Below are 5803 nucleotides of genomic sequence, written 5' to 3'. Positions count from 1 at the left end.
TATACATGTACACACACACACACAAACATACTTATATATGAATGCACTTACACATGCACTGAAAGAACACATTCTATCTATCTATCTACATATATATATATAAATATGTGTTTGTGTATATATGGGGATTAATAGGGTATTAGTAATCGAAATGAAATACTGCGTAAGATCTCCACAAATAAAACTACACCAGGCTAACAAAAAAGTCTTGAGATCAATTTTGTACTCCAGGTAATCCGATATCAAAGTCCATCTGGAGCTGTAACTAGTTAAAAAAAAGGCGGTTCAATTGCTGCGCTGGGTATCCAGAATGACTCAAGTTTTCGAACTCCTTACTCACTTTGAGAGCAAACATGTAAATTAAAATAGATGACATCACGCTAAACTCCCACGAACGTTCTCTAAGCACAGTCTCACAACTACTTGAAAGGCACAACTCGCGAATGATGCTTAATAAAAACAACGTCAAGATAAGCGATGACGGTACGAAATACGTTACAATGCTAATAATGAACTAATTCTGAAGTAGCGATCATTAACACAGAAGTAGCCGAATATCATTACAGAACTGAAGAGAATTGTAGACAGAAAATGCTTCAAGTTATCAATAATCTATGATGTAATGATAAGATATATCAATCAAGAAACGCGGAAACGTATAAGTGTCCTTTGGTTCATTACTGAATGTAGACTTATTCAATGGAAACATTATGCAGCTGCATTTAAATACTACACTAGTATGACACTTATACGTTTCCGCATTTCTTATATATATGCATGCATGCATGCGTGCGTGCGTGCGTGTACCTAATACTAGTATTGAGATAACTATGTATATAATGGCCAAACGACTTCAAGAACTATGACGGTGCAGAGTAATACGATACCTCAGATTGCATCAAAACGCTATCAGATATGGATGCATAGACGTCCTCGGGCAAAATACATGGCACGAGTACAGTCACTCATACAAGCATCCGCAAAAATGTGATGATACGCACACGTGAGGTTTGGTGTACTCCTGATCACAAAGTGAGTTAGTTATCTTCTTGGGTTTTATAAGAATGGGGAGGATATAAGTAAATTTAAGTCATCCATACCTTAAAGTAAATTAAGTTAACGGTTACTCAAAATTCATTCTCACTGCATTGTGCGAAAGTATAATTTATATGCGTGAAGGCATCTCAAGAGTCGTATGAAATTCTATTAATTATCTCTTCGATAGTGAACATATGTATGTATATAGGTGTTTACATATAAGTAGTCGAAACTGTGTTGTAGCAGTATATATATATATATATATATATATATATATATATATATATATATATATATATATAACGGTTCTTCAACTACACACATTGTTAAACGCAGTGTGACTGCTACTAAATTCCGGTCACGACAGACGGAGAGGTTATTTATTCCTCAGGCCGACCATTTGAACTTACGGAGACAATATTCATTTATTGCCTTAGCAAACAACTAAATCTCATAATGCAGGAAAATGGTTACGTGACCAGGTACCTGCACGCCTGGAGAACTACGTTGCGTAGAAACAATTGTAGCGATTGAAAATAAGTGTCCAACCGTATTCCTTCTTTTTGATTTCAAATGTTTTTTAATTATTTATTCACACAAGAGGGATACCGAAGCGCAAATCTGGAAGTAGTTATAATACTACTACTGGTTAGCACAGGGTGAAACCTGAAGGGGAACGAACTCTATAATGTACTCTACTACGTTCTTAACAGAATATACCATAGCTATAAGTATATATATAACTCAAATATTAAAGAACTCAAATACTATTATATAACTCAAATATTAAAGAACTCAAATACTATTATATAACTCAAATATTAAAGAACTCAAATACCATTATATAACTCAAATATTAAAGAACTCAAATACTATTATATAACTCAAATATTAAAAACTTTCAATCGTATTTATATCACAGCAAATAATTGATTCATAATGAATTTACATATAATATCTTGCTGTCCATACGAAAGTACATTTTCAATTAAAAGTCATTGCTCCAAGTTATGACCGGCCAAGTAACTACTGCACATTATTTAAACTTATATTATAATTTTCATTGTCATATCCTTAAGATGCTTCTAAAGTAAAGATTAAACTTTCGAATATTAATAAATCACAATGAATAGTATTACATAGATATGAAGTTTTATATTTAGCGTATAATAGATTGTATTCTCTCCATTATATAGCAGTTGATTAGGGTGTGGAGCCGACAAAATCGTAAATGAGTCGGACAAAATGTTTATGGCAATTCTTCCGGCAATTTGCGTTCTGAGTTGAAAATTTAAAACAAGGCCAGCAAATTTGCAGGAGCGTATGAGTTGATTACATCGACCTCAGTGCTTAACTGGAACTTATTTTATCGACCCAGAGAGGATTAAAGACAAAGTCGACCTCGGCGAAATTTGAACTCAGAACGTAAAGACGGACGAAATTTCGCTAAGCATTTTGACAGGCGTGCTGACGATATTCTGCCAGCTCGCCGACGACGCCTACTGTCTTCAGTAATATTGAATCACGAAGTCATGAGATGCTCACAGATGGGGCGAAAAAATAAGTTTTGACGTGCGATTAGTTTTGAAATGCGATGAGCAACAAAAATATGTGCGACAACGACAAGCACTACTACTACTACTACTACCACCACCACCACGTCTACTACCACCAACACAACCACCATCACTACTACTACTATCTCTGCAGCATGCCACATCTTCCGTTTTTTTTGGTTTCCTATCTTTGCCTATCCTTTTAGAAGAAGCTTGATCAGTCGAAACGTATAAGGCATTTATTTCTGTTTTTTCCCCTATTTTCCGAGCACCTGCCTAATGAATTCTGTGCCTTTATTTTTACTTCGTGTTTGTCTTGCGCTTTTTACAACACTTACTACTACAACACTAGCTACAGCACGGTAATAAATAATATAAGACACCCTCGGAGACAGATCAAATTAGAAGTCAAAGTTGACACCTGGAAAGTGAAAGTTGTTTTCAACAGAACTTTAACTCAGAATGAAAAAAATGCACTAAATTAATTAAAATCATTTCTAGGTACCTTCAAACGAGAGCAATTGGTATGTCGCTCATATTTTCATTACGAGTTCAGTCTTGTTAACATGGATATACGGTTTTAAGATTATATAGGTTAAGCATTATGGAGCGAATCAGCGTTTAATACGACATTTAAGTAAGAATTCTATACAGTAAGTAATTAGGTCCCCGTCAACATGTTTCCATAATGTCTCTCCCATGATTTCTCAAGTGACATTCTTTTTTGTTGCTATGGTTTCAATGATTCAGTCGATGTTTTAAGAACTACAGTAATTGCAATGGCGTTCTAGCGACGCGTGACATGAACGTTCGATGCTGAAAGAGAGAAAGAGATCGTTTCCTTTGAAATTAAATGTTATAGAAGAAGGCCTCCCATTTCATGCACGGAGCGTCAAAGAGAATTAACAGGATTGCTTGAAAACCAAGTTTTAGAAAAATTGTGAGTCGCGAACCTCGTCTATTATTTTGGTTTCAAACGGCGGCAAAACATGGAAGTTTGTCTCTGCGTATATGTGTATATGTATTCGCACTAACTATGATACGCAATTTTCCGTTTTAATCTAGCAGTGATTCCGTTTGATATATAAATATATTAATCGTAATGTATTATTTTATAGAATATATGCGCCCTACTGACAAATATATATACAAGTGCAATTTTTTCTACGGTATATATATATATTATATATATGCGTGTGCGTATATATATGTGTTTTTGTGTGTATATGTGCATATACAGTAATATACACACACACACACATATATATATATACCGTATACATATATATATGTATTTTTGTGTGTATATGTGTATATACATTAATACACACACACACACACACACACACACACACACATATATATATATATATATATATATATATATATATATCTATATATATATATATATATATATACCGTATACATACATCGTTATGCGTGTGTATTAGTGCGTGTGTGCGTGTGTGCAAACGTGTATATATGTGACAACGGCATAAGAATGGAATCTCTAGCTAATTATTGTAGCCGATTCAAATTATTGCAGTATTATGATAGATCCGTCTTGTATCACGTGACACCGTGTACTTTAACGATTCTAACTGGAATAATGTTGTTCAACCGGACACATAAAACGGTTTGTCCGTTGATACTACCAAATACCTTAAATTAAGGAAGGAGCACAGCCGTTAGTGCGTTCAACAGAATGACTCGCACTATGTACTCGAACATTTTATGCTCAGTTTCAAATTGTGCCACTTTCAACAGAGCATTTCATCATTTCATCGACGATTAAAAGTACTGATTCTGTGTGGGGAACCGCTGTAAATGCTAAAAGATCGGATAAAATTCCTTACCCTATCAATTCTCACTTTTTGTATTCTGTTAGGAACATGTTTTATGGCGTTGGCCTCAAGCTACATCAAGTTGTGTTCTGTTTTTGTTGAAGTCATTTTTAGTGATGTTACTCTTCGTGTAGTGGGCTATGCTGGGCGTTGCTGCCATGGTGGAAACATGGTTATGTGGTGTGTTGCTATATTTTGGAGACTTCTGCAGCCGAAAACTATTTCAATTCATTGATATTTCTAGCAGCAATACATGATATAACGGTGAGGAGCGGCTACAGCTACTTCAAGAATAGGATGCCTGGCACGATGTGGAAAAATATATGCTGGTTGCAGCTACTTTAAGAAGTAATGAAAAGTTTAAATCGACGGCGACACGATTTAAATTCTGAGCATAGAGAAAGATAAATGAATACTACATTATATTTAACTTGGTACTTAACCATTTTCACTATAGTTGCATCCTTTAGAATTCATTTTAAACATCATTTATCTTCTTATTTCATATAGAGTCGATTCTTTTAGATACTGGGTAAAGTTTAATAGAATACCCTATCCATACTAATGTCTTATTAGTGATCTAAATGAACAATTAATTTTATTTAAGCATTACATTGTAAACCTAATAAACTAGTTGTACCCCACATAATATTTAGTTTCTATTCGACCCTATTAAGGGAAACATGCGCAAGTTTTGAGTGGTATGCTCTCTCAAATTATAAATAGAGGCCAAACTAAAATCAAGTTTTCCCGTGCTTCATTGCAATTTCATCAGAATATTTAACATTCTGTATTCAACCTTTTCCCCCTGTCATCTTAAAGACAAACTATTCAATAGATCTAATGAGAAAGTCTCTACTGCAAGGGCCAGCAACATGTAAGACGTAACCCACAAGCGGACTTTTCAGGTATTTTTTCATGTTCCTTGAATTGTTTTGAGGAATGCTGAAATTTAATGTATTCTTGTGCCATAGAGTCGTTGACCGATTTAAAATAGCTTTTGTATTAAAATTTGTTTAATTTATGCATAAGCATTATTAGCGGGGATATTTTTTATATGTAACATGATATAATATAAATGTAAGCCATGATCCATATTAAAATATACTAAAAATAAACTACCGCCAAAATAATTTGGTAATCCCTTTTCTACTTGTTTGATAGCTTTACTAGAAGTAGTAGCGATAACCTCCTACGATTAACCCCCACTTTCATTATTATACAAATATTAGCACTGTCATAGTAGCACTTTGGATAACGAAGTCGGAGATAAACAACCTCCAATAAACTAATGTAAAGAGAAATCGTGATTTGAACGCATTTGGTTATACGAATCAACGTGCTCATCATCGATATGGGGTCAAA

Source organism: Octopus bimaculoides, chromosome 18 (assembly GCF_046866305.1).
Source record: "Octopus bimaculoides isolate indiv1 chromosome 18, ASM4686630v1, whole genome shotgun sequence".
Classification (NCBI taxonomy): domain Eukaryota; kingdom Metazoa; phylum Mollusca; class Cephalopoda; order Octopoda; family Octopodidae; genus Octopus; species Octopus bimaculoides.
Note: the sequence above shows the minus strand (reverse complement) of the source record.